The sequence below is a fragment of the Tursiops truncatus genome, chromosome 1 (genome assembly GCF_011762595.2).
Source record: "Tursiops truncatus isolate mTurTru1 chromosome 1, mTurTru1.mat.Y, whole genome shotgun sequence".
Classification (NCBI taxonomy): domain Eukaryota; kingdom Metazoa; phylum Chordata; class Mammalia; order Artiodactyla; family Delphinidae; genus Tursiops; species Tursiops truncatus.
In genome coordinates this window covers 171783932-171803520 of record NC_047034.1, presented here as the reverse complement: position 1 = coordinate 171803520, position 19589 = coordinate 171783932, and the positions used below count along the sequence as shown (strand labels likewise).

Below are 19589 nucleotides of genomic sequence, written 5' to 3'. Positions count from 1 at the left end.
ACCTAAGAATGGAATTGTTGGGACAATTCTTACATGTTTGAATTCTTTAAAATGAGCACATAATTCTTTTACAAAAAACCAATTTAAAAAAAAGTCATTTTTCTGGGGACTTCTCTGGCAGTCCAGTGGTTAATACTCTGTGCTTCCACTGCACGGGGCACTGGTTTGATCCCTGGTCAGGGAACTAAGATCCTGCATGCCATACGGCGCAGCCAAAAAAAAAAATCGTTTTTCCAAAAAGACGATCTGAATCCATAGAAAAAAACAGTGCATCAAAATCTGTGATAGGGAAGAGGTGAGGACGGCCAGGACTGAGGCCACCACCTGGTTGTTGTGTGACTCTGAGAAAATCACAGCCCTTCTCGGGGCCTGGCCTGTGAAATGGGGGTGGGGCAGGGTGGACAGGGCAGCCACAGAGGACTGAGCTGGAATGAAGACTTCTCAGGGCCCACCCAACCCTGACAGCTCAAGGTCTTGAGGCGGGCTGGGTTTCCACACCTGGTTAGAGAAACAGATGAAGGAAATGATCTGGTCTTTTGAGTTCTCTTCCTGAAAGAATAAACAACATGATACTGGTGGTCCAGGCAACAAGGCCAAATTCAACCCAGAAGAATGTGTTAGGTCACTCCCTCTACAATTCCTCATTGAGATGAAGACATATTTAACTCTACCTGCTATTTATCTTCCACTGTAAACCAGTGCTTCGCGAACTAAAATGTGCATAGGAAATCCTGGGGATCTTAATATGCAAATACTGAATTGATAGGTCAGAGATTCTGCAATTCTAATGAGCTCCCAGATGACGTCAATGCAGCTGGTACCCAGACCACAATTTAAATAGCAAAGGTCTAGGGACTTTCCCGGCCGTCAGCGCGGCCGAAATAAGTAGCAAGGCTCTCTCCCTTTGCAATTTTCTCATTATCCATTAGGAAATCTGTCCATATTGGATGTATTTTTTTTTAATCGATCTCCTCCACTTCATTTTTTTTTTTCAGTTTTACTTTTTGACCGCGCCCCGCGGCATCTTAGCTCCAATCGAACCACTAGACCACCAGGGAAGTCCCTATTGGATGTATTTTAATGGATTTCTTGGAGTTGTTGGATGAGTAGGTGAATGAAAGAACGAAATGCTTATGTCTGTCCCAGGAAGAGCGTAAAGGGAAACAATGTCATTTCGTCCTTGCAACAACACTGTGAGGTTAGAAGGTTGTCCCCATTTTGCAAATGGGGGGTGGGGGCGTGTTCAGAGAGGGCGGGCAAATGGCAGAGTTATGGCTTGTTCTTTGGTCTGACTCCAAACGTAGTGCCCGCTCCCTGGCACGGCTCGGTTCCCACTTCCCTCTCTTTCCTGCATCTCTGGAGCCGCCATTCAGCCTTGGATTTGGAAACACTTGCTAGCCCTAGATAGAAAAGGGGTTAAAGACACCTAAGCCCTAGGAGCTGCTCCCACAGACATGAAAATTTATGTGACAAAGATGTTCCCTGCAGCAGCCTTTATAACAGAGGAGAACTAGAAATTCCATTGCACTCAGTGGAATTGCTAAAAGATGACTTAAAACTATAGAAACTGCCTTCCTGTTAGCTTGTATCACTTGTCATCTCCTTCTTGGCTTTCATTACTACTTCTTGTTTGTTTCTTGTCTATGTCTGTCTCATCCACTAGAATGTAAATTATTTGAAAACAAGAACATTGTTGGGTCCCTAACTTCTGAGCAGGGGTTCAATAAATGTGGAATGAATGAACCTAAGCATTTTGCAATAGCAAGTAAAGAAGCCATTGCAGAATGTTATGCACAAGATGATTCTTTCTTTTTTTTTAAATGTTTGAATGCAGGCAGAGAAAAATCTCTAAGACCATATATTAATTATCTTGGGGATTGGGACTGGGGATTAGGTGTGGGTGATCCTCATTTTCCATTGTTTCATTCTGACTTTTTTTTACTACAAACATGAATTTCTTTAGTAATAATAAAAATAAATGTTTTTAAAAGAATAATCATTCAGACTTCTTTCTATGTACGCAAGCATGGATGTATGAGGGTGTTTATTCCAGCCCTATTTATACTGGCAAAAAAAAATGGAAATTATCATTTGCCCACTTTAAGATATATATTGTTTTAATTTTTTACAATGAATATTGTAATGGACTGAATGTTTGTGTTCCCTCAAAATTCATGTGTTGAAATCCTAATCCCCAAGGTGATGATATTAGGAGGTGGGGCCTTTAGGAGCCCTCATGAATGAGATTAGTGTCCTTATAAAAGAGACCCCAGAGATATCCCTCACCCCTTCCACCATGTCAGGATACAGCAAAAAGATGGCCATCTATGAAGGAGGAAGCAGGAACTCACCAGATACCAAATTTGCCAGTGCCTTGACCTTGAACTTCTCAGTCTCCAAAACTGTGACAAAATAAATTTCTGTTGTTTATAAGGCACCCAGTCTATGGTATTTTGTCATAGCAACCCCTATGGACCAACATGGACTTGCACAGTTGAAACAAAACTTAACAAGAGGGTGATGTATAGGCTGGTTGGCTTATAACCCAGAGAGCAGCCAGCCAGAGAGGCTCCCTGCCAGGCCACAGTGCAGGGGCCACTGCACCTGCCAAGCTTATGTTGTTCTTTCTTCTCCCACGTGTCATGTGAGCAGTAGAAATAGTATCTAGCAACTGTGACCACAAGTGGGGAATAGGTGACCTGCTTTAGAGACCAAATGCCCAACTCTCTGCTGCTGTCTCCTTAGGGATAAAGGTCAAAAGCCCTGCTGAGGGCTTCCCTGGTGGCACAGTGGTTGAGAGTCCGCCTGCCGATGCAGGGGACACGGGTTCGTGCCCCAGTCCGGGAAGAACCCGCATGACATGGAGCGGCTGGGCGCGTGGGCCATGGCCGCTGAGCCTGCGCGTCCGGAGCCTGTGCTCCGCAACGGCAGACGCCACAACAGTGAGAGGCCCGCGTACCACAAAAAAAAAAAAAAAAAAAAAGGCCCTGCTGATGCCAGGGGCTTGTCCCTCAAATCAGTCCATTACCTCCCAACATCCAGGCTTGTCTCTGGAAGCTAGGTTTTCTCTCTCTGGCTCAGCCTTCATGGGCTACCAGCCCATAATGACCACACACTCAGGACAGCATAAACAAAACCCTTGGATGAGAGAGCTGGGCTATGTTCTTGGAGCAATCTGGGGAAATAAAACTCAAGTCCAACGTCTGGCTCTGTTGGGAGATTTACTTGCCTCATTATTCATGGTAGTGAACCTCTCTTTTTTTAAAAAATATTTATTTCTTTATCTGGCTCTGCTGGGTCTTAGTTGTGGCATGCAGGATCTAGTTCCCTGATGTTGACCTAAAAAAAAATGTACAATGTGAAAGTTGCAAGTTATGTTTTATTTGGGGCAAAATGAGGACGGTAGCCCAGGAGACCTCGTTTCAGATAGCTCTGAGAAACTGCTTGGAGGAGGTGAGGCGGGAGCCAGGTTGTATAGAAGTTTCATAACAAATTCTTCTAGCCCCTTAAATATCTTTTAAAATTGGGGTAAATAGAACAGACTTGTTTGGCTTTTAATTCTGGGGACCAGTAGGGGGTCCCTTTTGGCCCATTTAACCTTAGGTAGGTAGTGTAGTAATATCAAAACTTTGTGTTTTAATCACATAAATGTCCATTTTATTTATCCAATTTTAAATAACCATCTAAAGACTTCTTTATTAATTTGACATAATTCCTTTAAAATTTCTACCTTATTGGAAATAGTATCTAGACTTTCCTTACAGGATTTTTCATGTTAATATTAATTATTCTAATGCTTTTATTAGCATCTGTGAGACCCACTGCGGGAAAGTATAGACCACAAATGAAGCTTCCCAAACCAGTTTTTCTTACTTGTTTTAAGTTAAAGAAGTTCTTAGGTTAATAATCTGATATATTTCTTTCTTCCACCTTTAATTTGATTTTTTTGTTTGTTTTTATAGGTACCAATAAAACAACTGTTTATAATGAGAGTGCTAGATTGACCAATTTGTTAGTTTCTCCAACTTTAAAAGGATCCATCATTTGGCCATTCATAAAGTATATATATTTATAGTGATTCAAACCATTAAGATGCAAAGGCTTCCCCATAAGAGAGCAAGGGAGGATGTAACCTAAGTAAGATCTGGAGAGTTTACTCTCAAAAATAGTATGGCAGAGGTCAAGTTTTCAAAACACGTACATACACACATAGACATACATGGAACGTCTTAGGAAGAAGATCAGGTAGGACATTTACATCTCAAAGACACAGAAAGAGAAATGCAAGTTTCCCCCAGAAGGCCTTTGTTTAAAGTCAGAATTTTGAAAAAATATTTTTATCAAGCAAGCTTCTTTTTTAATAAATTTATTTATTTATTTTTGGTTGCATTGGGTCTTCATTGCTGCACGCCGGCTTTCTCTGGTTGTGGCGAGTGGGGGCTACTCCTCGTTGTGGTGTGTGGGCTTCTCATTTCGGTGGCTTCTCTTGTTGCAGAGCACAGGCTCTAGGCGCACGGACTTCAATAGTTGTGGCACGTGGGCTCAGTAGTTGTGGCTCGCGGGCTCTAGAGCGCAGGCTCAGTGGTTGTGGTGCACGGGCTTAGTTGCTCCGCGGCATGTGGGATCTTCCCGGACCAGGGCTTGAATCCATGTCCCCTGCATTGGCAGGTGGATTCTTAACCACTGAGCCACTAGGGAAGCCCAAGCCAGCTTTTTAACCTTAATTTAACTGTGTATGCAATAAAAGAGCCTCCTCATTCTTAGGGTGAGATTTCCTTTAATTTCCAATTAAGTAAATACTAATTGTTATAGATCTGAAAACCCAGGCATGTAAGTCCAGATGGTTAACTCAAATTCCTTAGCAAATCCCAATGGATTCTGACTTAGATCAGGAAATTCCTTAGCCAAGGCTCTAAGTTCTGCTTGGGTCCAGGGTGTGTACGTAAGCAGAGAGGATGGTTCACTTCTCCCTGCAATAGGCTTCTCCTTAAAGGGAGCTATAATCACTTCTGATTTTTTATCCTCCTTTGCTGGGGAAGAGGGAACAGCAGGAGACAGAAGAGTTGGAAGAGAAAAAAAAATGGCATCTGGGTCAGGCAATTCTGATAGAAGAGGACATGTGGGAGGAGCAGAGGGACAGACAGAGTCAGAGACAGGGTGCTAGCGGCCTTTTTTAGTTCTGATATAGTTTCAAAAAGTTACTCTACCATTTTCTCTTTTAGAAGCTTCTAGGTACCAATCAATGGAAGCATTCATTCAGTCTGTTTGATCTTACGGCCGGCTTTTTTTTAACTGTGTGCGCAACTATAGCAATTTGGGACTATCAGAAGAACCCCAATTTGGCTATTTTAGGTTGAGATCTCCTGTAGCATAATTTCTGCAATTAACTAGGTACTTGCAAGTCTGAGCTCCATACAGTGTTGTACATGAATCCGGCTGGGGTCTTAGTTGGAGGTTGCTTTTCTGACACCCTCGTTTTTGTGTTTGAGAGATTCTAGTTCCCTTTTAAGTTGAATTTGTCAGGGATAAAATTTACTAGTGAAATTGTGTGGTGGCCAGCGTGCTGCTTGTGAGCTTAACTCCTCTAGGCGTAACCCTAGAGTAGTTTCAGCCCCCTTATGTGTCTCAGTTTTTCCCTTCAGTGGTCTAAGACTACCGTGGGTGCTCAGATCGCTGAATGGCCAATTTTTATCTGTGACCCCTGGACAAGTAAGTGTTTTGATTAATGAGTGGGTTTCCCTATGGGACCGCTGCACGGTATGAGGCCTTTGCCTCCATCACTCCTGTAAATTTATCAGTCTCCTGAGAAAGCCATAACTGGCCGGGAGGAGTCTTGTCCCTTTTCTTTGGAGTAACACTCTCATGTAATATCTTCACTTTTATCCCGACAAATTCCATTAAGGCAGCTGAACTGAGGAAAAGCGTCAGATCAACCTCTTACCTAACCACTCAGCCAGGACCACTCAGTCTCCTACAACTGAGCAAACCCTGGTATCTTTCAGCCAGGCCCCCCCAGTATCTTTCACCTGGGTGGCTTTTTGCCTGGTATCTTTCAACCAAGCCCCGCCCCCCTCCCCCCACACAGTATCTTTCAACTGATCGGGAGCAGTTACCTTCTATACACCACCAAATAAAACTCAGGATCATCAACCAACACAGGAGATCCGAGAACCAGGAGAGACTTACCCAAATTCATCTGGACTCTCCAAGGAGGCAGACGAGTGCCAGGGGCCTCTGCTGGTACCAAGGCTCCAGTTCCTCGTAGAGTTCAGGTGAAGGAGAGAAGTCCACTCCGGATCCCTTCGTGGTCGCCGTGACTGTTGACAAAAAGAAAAAAAGCACAATGTGAGAGTTGCAAGTTGTTTTATTTGAGGCAAAATGAGGACTGTAGCCCAGGAGACAGCATTTCAGATAGCTCTGAGAAACTGCTACAAGGAGGTGACGGGGAGAGCCAGGTTATATAGAAGTTTTATAACAAAAAGCAGGTAGTCTGAATATCAAAAGATTATTGTTAATTAAAGAAAACCAGATATCTCAAGTTAAGGAATTTAGCAGTTTTCTGTGTATGGGGACATGCAAGAGTCTGGGCTCACTGAAATCATTCCTTTGATATGCACCTCAGCTAGCTGGGGCCAGTATCCCATGTTTTCACATCCTGAGTTTCCACAGGGCTGCAGTCTGAGGCTGCTAGATGGCAGGTGTTCTTTCTTGTTTAATTTATTTTTTAAAGACCCAAGCTCCCCGATGGCTTTTGGGGGAAGGGTTTTCTTTGAATTTTATTTATTTGTTTATTTATTTATTTTTGGCTGCGTTGGGTCTTGTTGCTGTTTGCAGGGTTTCCCTAGTTGGGCCGAGTGGGGGCTACTCTTTGTTGCGTTGCACAGGTGGCTTCTCATTGCTGTGGCTTCTCTTGTTGCAGAGTACAGGCTTCAGGTGCGCAGGCTTCAGTAGTTGTGGTGCATGGGCTCAGCAGTTGTGGCTCACGGGCTCTAGAGCGCAGGCTTAGGTGTTGTGGCGCACAGGCTTAGTTGCTCCACAGCATGTGGGATCTTCCCGGACCAGAGATCAAACCGTGTCCCCTGCACTGGCAGGTAGATTCTTAAACACTGCACCACCAGGGAAGTCCCGCATGTATTCTTTTCAGCCCTGAGCTTCCTCAGGGCTTACCGGCTCACATTGGAGGGCTGCAATCATTGACGACTGTGAATCCTTTCTTTAAATATTCCATTTATCACTGACCCGGGCCCCCTGTAGTGCAAGCATGGAATCCTAACCACTGGACCACCAGCAAATTCCCAACCTCTCTTTGATAATGATCTCCCAGACAAATATTAACTCAGCCGTGGATAGAATGTTAGGAATACTTCTTGCCTTCAAAGACCTGACAATGTATAATTACAAGTTCAAAAGAGATAAGTACCTGCAATTTAGGGTTCTGTAGAGACCAAGAGGGCCCTAAATGCTTCCATTCTGGGTGGCTCCCAGTTCATTACCCAATGAAGGGATGCTGAAATAGGTTTACAAGAATTATAGTACGTTCTAAATGTTTACATTAAACAAACTTTAAAAAAAAGTTTTATTTTATTTTTGGCTGCCTTGGGTCTTCATTGCTGCATGCAGGCATTCTCTAGTTGTGGTGAGCAGGGGCTACTCTTCGTTGTGGTGCGTGGGCTTCTCATTGTGCTGGCTTCTCTTGTTGCGGAGCATGGGCTCTAGGTGCGCGGGCTTCAGTAGTTGTGGCACACGGGCTCAGTAGTTGTGGCTCACGGGCTCTAGCGCACAGGCTCAGTAGGTGCGGCATGCAGGCCCTAGAGTGCTCGGGCTTCAGTAGTTGTGGCGCATGGGCTTAATTGCTCCACGGCATGTGGGATCCTCCTGGACCAGGGATCAAACCGTGTCTCCTGCATTGGCAGGTGGATTCTTAACCACTGTGCCACCAGGGAAGTCCTAAGCAAACTCTTTTATTTTTTTTATTTTTATTTTTTAACATCTTTATTGGGGTATAATTGCTTTACAATGGTGTGTTAGTTTCTGCTTTATAACAAAGTGAATCAGTTATACATATACATATGTTCCCATATCTCTTCCCTCTTGCGTCTCCCTCCCTCCCACCCTCCCTATCCCACCCCTCCAGGCGATCACACAGCACCGAGCTGATATCCCTGTGCTATGCGGCTGCTTGCCACTAGCTATCTACCTTACATTTGTTAGTGTATATATGTCCACGCCTCTCTCTTGCCCTGTCACAGCTCACCCTTCCAGCAAACTCTTTTAAAACACACATATATCACAATGCAATTATGCTAGTCACAAGATTATGGGAATTATAAAAATACTCACGCACAAGAGGCCACAGGCTGCACGGCCAGGTAATGGGACAGAAGTTCATAGTTGTCTGATGGGTATCTTCTTTCACTCCTGCCTGGGAATATCAGCCACAGTAGAGAATGTTTGGTGCCTCCCCCTGAATGGCCGTTCTCTGTCACATCACACACCTGGTTTTCATCTCCACACTTACCTCCATCAGATATAGTCTTATTGGCAAAACAAACAAACAAACAAACAAAAACATGGGGACTTTCCTGTTGGTCCAGCGGTTAAGTCTCTGTGCTCCCAATGCAGGGGACTCAGGTTCGATCCCTGGTCGGGGAACTAAGATCCCGCAAGTCCCCGGGATGGCCAAAAAAAAAAAAAAGTCTCATTTGTTTCCTGATTTGCTGAATGCCCCCTTTAGAATAAGAGTGCCACAAGACAGAGATCTCTGTCCACTTCACCCCTGACTGGCACATGGTAGGCACTCCATAAATTTTGGTTAAATGAATGGATATATGATATCCTCATTTATAAGAACTCATTTATGTTCACATAAATGAGGCTACCCCCCCAACACACACAGTTGGATTTAGTGATAAGAGAGACTAAATTCCCTAGGGCATGATATTTCCCGGGGCAGATTAGTAGATCAATGGTGTCCCTGGCCCCTGGCCCCCTATGAATTCAGGGAGGTGATATTTGAGCTGGATTTAGGGAGATGAGTGTGGTGGGGATTTGTGGGGAAATCCATCTGCCCTTCTCTCTGAAGGACATTATGAGGGAAAAGGCTGTTCAAGAGACTATTGCTAAGTGAAAAAGCAAGGTTCAGAAGCGTTTCTCTAAAATGATCCCATTTTTGCAAAAATCAATAGTGTTACTACTTATAGAAAAGGTTGAGGAACACACCATGTTGTTGATGGTCTTGACTCTGCAGAAGAGAGCATTTTAGGGAGATTTCACTTCTCTTGCTCTGGGTTTATATAGTGCTTAAATTTTATGTATTATGTCATGCATATTTGTTATCAGTAAAAAAAAAAGATAAAAAATAACCTTACCTTGAATTGTCTTACAATGTTTCATATGCTTTCCTTTTTCCTTTCTTCATAGAGACTTGTTTTGTTTTCAGATGAGTCAAGATGATCAATTACAGGAACGCTCCCAGGAGCATTTGAATTATGCAGCGTTAATTTGTCTTTAAGCAGAATGCCCCCAGACTACAGGACTTTGAGTTGATTTTAGGATGTACAAAAGAAAACATATATCAAGAAGCATAATAAACTGTGAACTTGCTGCTCAATTTAGGAATTAGAACATTACTGATAATGTGTCCTTCTCTGTCCCATCCCCTGAGTCCCCACCAGAGGAAACCACTATTCTAAATTTTGTATTCAGGGAATTCTCTGGCAGTCCAGTGGTTAGGACTGTGCGTTTCCGTTGCTGGGGCCCTGGGTCTGATCCCTGATCAGGAAACTAATTCCCACAAGCTGCAGCGTGGCCAATAATTAAATAAATAAATTTTGTGTTCAATATTCTTCTCTTTTTATTGTTACTCCCTTTTAAACAATAATTTTTGGCCTCTCACCTTCTGAGATGGCCCAAACTCTGTCTGTGGAGTGTGTTTTTCCCAAGGCTGTTCTCGCCTTTTGAGATGGACTGAATTCTGTCTATGGAATGTGTATCTCTCTAAATAGATCCACTAAGGAAAGTTTTTTAAATATAAAATACAACATAATTTTTATGATAAATGCATACATCCCTGATCAATGTATTTGTAAAAATTCATCAAGCTGTATACCTACAACCTGTGTACTTTCCTATCTGTATGTATGAACATCCATCAAAAGTTAACAATAAAAAGAAGACGGGGGGCTTCCCTGGTGGTGTAGTGGTTGGGAGTCCGCCTGCCGATGCCGGGGACGCGGGTTCGTGCCCCGGTCCGGGAGGATCCCACGTGCCGCGGAGAGGCTGAGCCCGTGAGCCATGGCCGCTGAGCCTGCGCGTCCGGAGCCTGTGCTCTGCAACGGGAGAGGCCGCGGCGGTGAGAGGCCCGCGTACCGCAAAAAAAAAGAAAAAAAACAAGAGGACAGGTGCTCAGATAGTTCTGCCCTAAGACCAATGTAGGAGGAACCCCTGCCCTGGGCTCTGCTTTAGAAGACCCTGCTTAGTGGCAAGTCCCCAGAGCCCAAGGGATGAGCCCACCCAAAGCCCGTGGCCCAACCTCTCCACCTTGTTCCAGGGGGACTCTGAAATTTCCGGCCCCTATACTCTGAGTCAACTTCCCAGGCCTTCCCGGGACTCTTCCTGAGTCCATTCTTCTGAATATTTACTGTCTTGCTGGTGTGTGGGGCCCTAAGCCAGAGGAGCGGCCAAGGGCTCTTTTTTTTCTTTTTTTAAAGAATGTCACGGGGCTTCCCTGGCGGCGCAGTGGTTGAGAGTCCGCCGAGTCCGCCTGCCGATGCAGGGGACACGGGTTCGTGCCCCAGTCCGGGAAGATCCCACATGCCGCGGAGCGGCTAGGCCCATGAGCCATGGCCGCTGAGCCTGCGCGTCTGGAGCCTGTGCTCCGCAACGGGAGAGGCCACAACAGTGAGAGGCCCGCGTACCGCTAAATAAATAAATAAATAAATAAAGTGCCAAAGAAATATAAATGATTATTAAAAAAAAAAAAAGAATGTCACGGATGATTCCTCCAGAGGGTTCTTCCTTTTCTTTCCTTTTTTAAATTTTTTAAATTTATTTTTTGGCTGCGTTGGGTCTTCGTTGCTGCGCACAGGCTTCTCTAGTTGCGGCGAGCGGGGGCTACTCTTCGTTGCTGTGCGCGGGCTTCTCATTGCGGTGGCTTCTCTTGTTGTGGAGCACGGGCTCTAGGCACGCAGGCTTCAGTAGTTGTGGCGCGTTGGCAGGCTGGTTCTTAAACACTGCGCCCACCAGGGAAGTCCAGGGCTCTCTTTGTAGGAAGCGTGACTAGCTCCTAGACGCGGAGGCTGGGGTGCCCACACCTGTGCGCATGAGGCTCTAGGTGCGGAAGAGCAGTAGAGGTGGGAAGAGGAGAAAGGGGGAAAGGCTGCAGGCCAAGAGCCGACTCTCCTCCAACTGCCACCTCTAGTTTGGAACTCCAAAGAGTCAAAGAACTGTACATTTGAACCTGGACTTCCAAGTTGTTATAAAGTTGTATTTGTCAAGATGGGAGAATAGAAAAATATTTGACTTAACAGTTTGTTTGCTTGAATTTTAAGTATTTAGACTCAGGTATATGAGTCTCCAGTGTACTCTAGTTCCAGGTCCTGCAAATGTTAGGGACGAGGCTGTGCCCGGGGCCCACTCCCAGAGGGGATGTGGCCCAAGGATTTCTTTTTTCTTTCTTTCTTTTTTTTTTTTTTTTGTGGTATGCGGGCCTCTCACTGTTGTGGCCTCTCACGTTGTGGAGCACAGGCTCCAGACGCGCAGGCTCAGCGGCCATGGCTCATGGGCCCAGCCGCTCCGCGGCACGTGGGATCTTCCCGGACCGGGGCACGAACCCGTGTCCCCTGCATCGGCAGGTGGACTCTCAACCACTGCGCCACCAGGGAAGCCTCTGGGGATTTCTTAAAAGCCCCTCAGGTGATTCTCATGTGTAGCCAGAGTTGAGAACGTCTGTTTTAAGATATCTTTTGATTAGTGTTTTGTTTTTTTTTTTTTTTGGCTGCATTGGGTCTTTGTTGCTGTGCGCGGGCTTTCTCTAGTTGCTGTGAGTGGGGTCTAGGTTATTTTTCATACCTAATATTTAAACTAATCCATTCTATTTTTTTTTTTTTTTTTTGGCTGCGTCGCCCAGCTTTCGCGATCTTAGTTCCTAACCGTCAGAGAATTCCCTAAACTACTCCATTCTAAATGTACACTTTCGGGGGGAGTTCCCTGGTGATCCAGTGGTTAGGACTTGGCACTTTCACTGCAGTGGGCCTGGGTTCGATCCCTGGTCAGGGAACTAAGATCCTGCAAGCCGTAATGAGGGAAGAAATATTAAACACCTATCAAAAAATCATTTATTCATTTAAAAAACAACAGAATCGGGCTTCCCTGGTGGCGCAGTGGTTGAGAGTCCGCCTGCCGATGCAGCGGACACGGGTTCGTGCCCCGGTCCGGGAAGATCCCACATGCCGCGGAGCGGCTGGGCCCGTGAGCCATGGCCGCTGAGCCTGCGCGTCCGTCCGGAGCCTGTGCTCCGCAACGTGAGAGGCCACAACAGTGAGAGGCCCACGTACCGCAAAAAAAAAAAAAAACAGAATCAGTGAACATGCAAAATTAAATTACTTTTGTAGACTTTGGTAATATTTTATTACCTACACAGACCTCAATCTTACTTAAAGATCTTTTTATGCAAAGTCACCATCAGGATTTACTGAGAAAAAATCGTGGGTATTCACATGGCCCTAAATGTCCTATTCCAAAGAGGAACAGGTGACTTTTGAGGAAAAGAACTGCCTTGGTAACCTCCCTCAAATACTTATTTTAAATGAGCATAGTTAATGGAAATATTTTGTAAACCACCTTTGGGTACTACAGAGCACAAGGCCCACCAAACAGAAAAGGAAATCAAAACTTTCTTTCCTTATTCAGGAAACTTTCCACCTTTACTTTTAAGATTACAAGCTTTTCACCTTTTTTTGACTGCTTCATGCAATTTTTAAATTTTTTAAAATTCTGCATTTCGATGTTGTAAGAGTTCTTTTTCAAATGATCTTCAGAACACAGACAACAGAGCAACACTTTCAAGTCATATTGTTTGACAGCGATGAAGAGATGAAAATGGACGGATGTCTGAAAAGAGGTATTCCCTCTGCTCCAAAGGTGAGCAAACTTTTAACATGTGAGCAACACAGAACTCCATTCCTCTGGCGATCCCTCAAACTCAGAATGCTTCCATTTAATAAGTCGATATATTATTCTTTTTTAAAATTTTATTTATTTACTTTTGGCTGCGTTGGGTCTTCGTTGCGTGCGGGCTTTCTCTAGTTGTGGCGAGTGGGGGCTACTCTTCATTGCGGTGCGCGGGCTTCTCATTGTGGTGGCTTCTCTTGCTGCGGAGCACGGGCTCTAGGCACACGGGCTTCAGTAGTTGTGGCTCACGTGCTTAGTTGCTCCGCGGCATGTGGGATCTTCCTGGACCAGGGCTCGAACCCGTGTCGCCTGCATTGGCAGGCGGATTCTTAACCACTGCGCCACCATGGAAATCCCTGATATATTATTCTTAAAAATTAAAGTTGGATCACTAGGAAAGACTGAACAAAAGTTATTCCCCTTCCCCCCAAAACGACAACAAAACAGCTTTAATCACCTCCTTCTCTCCCCACAAAAACAGGGAAGTAGTTGGGGTTGAAGCCTTTAAATCTGAAATTTCAGCTCCTAAAACATTGCTGCTCTTTGCTCAGAAGTGCATAGTCCACATATTTTCTTCTCCAATATTTCCCCCATGTATAAGTTTATTTCCATACATGCATGCATGCACACACCCACACATACTCACACGTGCTCTTAGTCTCAAGTGAGACACTTCTTTTGTGTCTGTTGATAAATTATGAGGATTATGAACTAGGTGTGTACAGGATTTCAGAGGTGCTTTGTCAACATGAGTCACTTGAGTCCTTTTCTCCAAAAGCCTGAAATCAAATTACACAGCTGAAACTGTTAGGTGTCCTTTTGGGGGGCTCCGAAGAGCTCTGGTCCTTTATGTCTCAGCACAGAAAGAATTCAGTGAGAGGCAAAGTGATAGATAAGAAGTGATTTATTAGAATAGGATGCTATGAGGCTTACAAGTGGGCAAGCGAGAGGATGCTGCCCGGGAGAACTTAGTGGGCTACACTTTTATAATCAAAGGAAAAGTGGGGAGGAGGAAAAGATCACCTTCTGCCTTATTCTTGGGTAGATGTCATGCTTCCATCATTAGCTCCTCCTCCAAGTTGGGCAAGGGAGTTTTCTTGTCCCTACATGGTCAAGCTAGGGCTGTCATGGCACTATGGAAAAATTATTTTAGGTCTTAGTATAATGAGGGTCTTTCACTTTGAAATGTCACCTTTCCATAAATTATTGTTTTTAATGTGTGCAGAGAGCATGTCCTAGGGGTCACTAACTTACTGAGCTCACTGGGCAGGATGTGGGTCTCATGCCACCATTATTTTATTGTTTTGGGGCATGTCTCGTGCTTCTGTTGCATGGTTTTGTTGCTAAGCAAGCCTGCTTGGTTTCGTGGATAAGCAAACCTGCTTTCTTGAGTGATCATTAACTTAGGGGGGTCTCCCATACTTTTTTCTTTACTTACAATCCCCTAGTGGGATTGACTATTTAATTACCTAAATTTGTCCCTTTATTCTGTCCCTATCACAACCAAGGATCACTACTTTCCCAGATGCTGTTCACAGGCTGCATATTGACGAAGGGCAGAGAAAAAGTCCTCATAACTGATGTTTAGGTGGGAAGGCAAAGAGACGATCTCTGTCAGGCTGATGTGCCAGGGCAGAAAGCCTAGTGCGCTGTCCTCAGGACTAAACTTCAGTACTAAATCAGGACCACGGGCACCATTCGAACTAAATAAACGGTCTGATATATCTACATCCAAATCTGTGGATTTCTTTTGCTGCTGGGCTACTGACTGGCAAAAGTCTTGAGCAGCTCTCACCATATCTGCTTTTGCATCTTCTGGGGACAGCACCTTGACTGCCGAATGGCAATCTTCGTCATTACGATTTGCAAATTCTGGTGAGTATTTGGAACCCTCTATGTCCAGAAGTTCCTGCTGTTGTTTTAAGATTTCATCCGTCAATCTGGAGTTATTTCTTTTGAAAATTCCTTTGTGGTCGTAGACGCTGATGTAAGAGGTGCCCACTGCCATACATCACACCAAGAGGCTTGCGATGTCGGAGAAGCCGGGCTCCGGCTCTTCGGAGATCCCTAGGTCTACGTGCACAGGCAGCCTCTTCAAGGAGCTGGCGTCCTCGCGCCATTGCAGCCACGGGTGGGCGGCGAGCGGGGCGGGCTCCCCGCGCGGATGCCTGTGGTCAAGACTGTTCCCGCCGACAGCCGGGGGCTGGCGGAGCGCGAAGCCGAGCGGCGCTAGGACCGCGGCGGAGGCGGCGCAGCAGTAGCTCCGCCAGGTCCAGTTCCAGGTGCCGAACCGCAAGCGGAGCCGGGAGGTGAAAGTGCGGTGCAGGCCGAGCTGAGCCTGTAGCCCCGTCATAGTCTCGTGGCGCCCGGGCGTCCTCTCCTCCCCCTCCCCCACCCGCGACCAGACCGCTTCTTATCCGGCTATCGCCCCGCGTTCCCCGCCCCCCGCCCCCGAACCCCTTTTTATACACTTTTTTTTCCGAACCCCTTTCTGCTGCGAGCACTTCACCTCGCCTCCGCCGCTAGCTCCCTCCAACACCAGACTGTTTGAACCACGCAGACCTGAGTTTGCACACTGGCTCTGCCAGCCTAGGGGCTTAATTTGAGTCCCAGTTTCCTCCTTTATAAAGTTAGGATAATGCTGCTTCCATCACACAGTTCTAATGAGCCGAAGTATTGGAAAGGGCTTTGTAAACTTTAAAGCTCCTACCAAATGTTAGCCCTATGGGTAAGATGTCCGTCTAACCTTCTGGATGACCGTCATCCCAAAAGATTACTCTCCATAGTCTTTCCTAAGTAAGAAGAAAAGAGATTTTTGAGAGTAAGTTTTGTAATTCACTTACCCTAATACCATTGGGCAAGAGCTGAATCACAACATGTGAATTACAGCCTGGACGAACGCTTGCTAGAAACATTCTCCAACATTTTTAGCTAAAAAGTTGTTCATTCCTCAGTGTTCTCCCTCTTTTGCATCCCACACCCATTCAAGGACTGACTCAGTCGTAAGGCAGAAGTAGCATGAATTCAGCTGCAACTTTGTATTTAACATCTTCTTATATTCTGACGCTGAGCCAAACTTCTTTAGGTAAGAAAAGCCCGGGAACTGGAGGTCTTCAAGAAACCGAATCAGAAGTTGCCAGAGATGTCGGGGATTCAGACATTAGGTGAGAGGTTGGACCAGATAAACACTAAGATCTCTTCCAACTGTAAAGGTCTACATGGAAGAGTTACTGCCTCTAGAAGCATAGAATCTAATTAGGGAGATAAGACGCGAAGAACATGAAGGTGTTGTAGAAAAAAGGCCAAAATGAGTGACAATGAAGAAAATGCTATACGATCTCAGAGACCAGTGAGAGCTGGAGAGGGGTGCATTCCTTTTTTTAAAAAATTTATTTATTTTATTTATTTATTTTTGGCTGCGTTTGGTTTTCGTTGTGGTGAGCAGGCTTCTCACTGTGGTGGCTTCTCTTGTTGCAGAGCACGGGCGCTAGGCGCGTGGGCTTCAGTACTTGTGTCATGCGGGCTCAGTAGTTGTGGCTCACAGGCTCAATAGTTGTGGCTCACTGGCTCTAGAGCACAGGCTCAGTAGTTGTGGCACACGGGCTTAGTTGCTCCGTGGAATGTGGGATCTTCCGGGACCAGGGATCGAACCCATGTTCCCTGCATTGGCAAGTGGATTCTCAACCACTGTGCCACCAGGGAAGCCAGGGGTGCATTCTTGCAGGTGAATCTTGAGGTGAAGCTGGAGGGGTTTGTTGGATTGGGAAGGGGAAAGGGAAGAGAAAAATACATTTGCAGCAAGTGGCAATGGATGATATTATCCAAGGTTGGAATTCAATTCAACAACCATTTACTGAGTGCATCTGTGGGGCAGATACAAACATAACTCAGTATTTTAGTCCTGAAGAAATTCTGAAATATCATCTTGGTGTCAGGTGAGTGACTTCCTCTTCAAACTGGTGGGTTCTGTGGACAACGGGGTAGGCTGTTCTTTGATCCAGGGCAGTGATCCGCTGGAGTATGTGGAAACCTGACCCAAGGATGGTCCAACAGCATCAAGACAGGAGTGGGCTTCTGGGCTCCTTCCTCCATTTGCTCCTCCAGCCCTCTCAACCCTTTTGCTATCAGTTGCCTACGTAAAATCCACTTCTATTTGAACTACCTAGACTATTTTCTGTTTTTCCTAACTGTTCTGATATAGCATTCGACAAACTGATAATTTAAAAAAACAAAATATGGGAACTCCCTGGCAGTCCAGTGGTTGGGACTCCAAGCTCTCATTGCTGAGGGCCCTGTTTAGGTCCCTGGTCGGGGAACTAGGATCCCGCGAGATGCGCAATGTGGCCAAAAAATTAAAAATAAATTAAAAAACGCATTGTATGGTGATAGAAGTAGTCACTGGGCACCCAGAAGAAGCCCTGGACCCACGTAAGGCACAAACACTCATTGGGATAGCACTGAGATTGGTCTGGCTGGGGCAAGGATACTCTGGGAGGTGGCTAAGTCGAGAAGGAGAAGGCTGGAGAGATTCACTTCACTGACTGCTTATTGCCAGACTTTCTTCTAGGCACTGGAGCTTACATTTCAGCGGGAGAGTAAACAAGAGATCGCAGATAGAAATAAGCACAAAGAACAATAACATAAGGGAAAGATATAGGGCAACGGTGTGGGAGTGTTCTTGATGGTCACAAAGGACCTAAGGAAGTGCTAGCTGAGATCTAGCGATTGATGTCAAGAAGACTTGTGTGTGCAAATCTAGATGAAGAGACAGCAAAGAGAACGTCCTGAGGCGGGAATAAGCATTGCGTATTTGAATTACCACTGCAAGGAATGGTGGCAAGTTCTCAGCTGGGTGAGGCGTGAGGGTTTAACCCCTTGAGGCGCTCCTTGGAACTGAGAGGTATGGTTTAATAAGTCAGCGAATGTGACTTGGGACAACTAAAGTTGGCAGGCTTGGATTAGCTGTCACTCAAGGAAGGGTGGGTCCTTGGCCTGTAACTGCCAATCAGGTTGTGGAGATTTTAGGGCAGCCGCAGCAGCAGCAGCACTGCAGTTGAAGGAAGAGTACAGCCTGCTAGTCAGAGGGAGGCTAGAGGCAGCAGCTACCTGTCATCGCTACTTGCTTTCTGGAAACTGTTGGGATATCGTAGAGCTCACAAACTCTCATACATGTTCTTAGTTCCCGGGGGGTACAGAGGATCTATTTTATTCTCATATTGTAGATGAGGAAACTTAGTGAAATGCCTTACCCTTTACCTAGTGAGCTACAGGTTAGGCTGAGACCCATTTATCCTGACCTCCAGATGAGTGCTTGTTCCTTAAAGACGGTCATGTGAACTCCAAGATATTAGGGACTTTAAAAAGTGGATGTGTGGGGAGAAGCTGACTTCTGTCTCACCCCAACTCTATGTTTTCAGTTGTATCTTGACTCCCCACCTTCCATTTCCAGACCCACACAATGATGATAGTTAAATGTATTACTGCAAATGCAAGAATACAGCATTTGAATGTGAAACAAATCTGAAATCAATGAAACAGGTAACGTCCTGGAGCAGTGCTGTTCAGTAGAAACATGTCAGCCACGCATGTTACATTTTCTAGTAGCTCCTTTTTATAAATAAAAAGGGACAGAGTAAATTAATATCTTTAATTTAATTCAATATATCAAAAATATTTTTAAAACAATCAATATAAAATATTAATGAGACAGTTTAAATTCTAAGTCTTCAGAATCTGGTGTGCGTATTACACTTAAGGACATCTCAGTTTGGACTAGCCATATTTCAAGTACTCAGTTCGACTTGTAGCTTGGACAGTCTTGGTCAGTGCAGTTCTAGAAGTAGAATTGCTAGTCTTTGAGGCTGACCAGTGTGAAGTTGGCAGACATCTTTTTGGGGACAAGATGTCTTCTAACATCCCTCATGTCACACGAAATAAGCATGTACTAGGCCATCCTTCAAGAAAAGGAAATGAAAAGGAACTATAGCTAAGTCAACTTTTTAAATTGTAAAAGATTGTATTGGAAGGGCTCTCTGAGATGACCTAGTCCAGAAGTTGGCAAACTTCAGCCCTGGGCCATATCTGGCTCACTGCCTGCTTTGTTTTTTAAATTTAATTAATTAATTAATTAGGCTGCGTGGGTTCTTCGTTGCTGTGCGCGGTCTTTCTCTAGTTGTGGCGAGCGGAGCTACTCTTCGTTGTCATGAGCGGGCTTCTCATTGCACTGTCTTCTCTTGTTGCGGAGGACAGGCTCTAGGTGCACCGGTGTCAGTAGTTGCGGCTCGTGGGCTCTAGAGTGCAGGTTCAGTAGTTGTGACGCACGGGCTTAGTTGCTCTACAGCATGTGGGATCTTCCCGGAGCAGGGCTTGAACCCGTGTCCCCTGCATTGACCAGCGGATTCTTTTTTTTTTTTTTTTTT

At 45.3% G+C, this 19589-nt stretch overlaps 1 long non-coding RNA gene and 1 pseudogene across 3 annotated transcripts in view; both read right to left on the bottom strand.

The window, feature by feature from the left end:
- Positions 1–4299: 4299 nt before the first annotated feature.
- Positions 4300–19589, bottom strand: part of LOC109547266 (uncharacterized) — a 37479-nt gene continuing 22189 nt past the window's right edge. Inside the window, exons 1-4 of one of the 3 annotated variants that reach the window (XR_002173000.3) lie at positions 9369–9479; positions 8341–8534; positions 6187–6317; positions 4303–4656 (exon numbers count right to left, since the gene is read on the bottom strand). This is a non-coding gene — a long non-coding RNA (uncharacterized lncRNA). Of the gene's footprint in view, positions 5031–6186; positions 6318–8340; positions 9536–19589 lie in introns of those variants that run through there. The other 2 variants (XR_002172998.3, XR_002172999.3) reach the window with 2 other exon arrangements.
- Positions 13273–19587, bottom strand: LOC141277115 (dehydrodolichyl diphosphate synthase complex subunit NUS1 pseudogene; annotated as a pseudogene).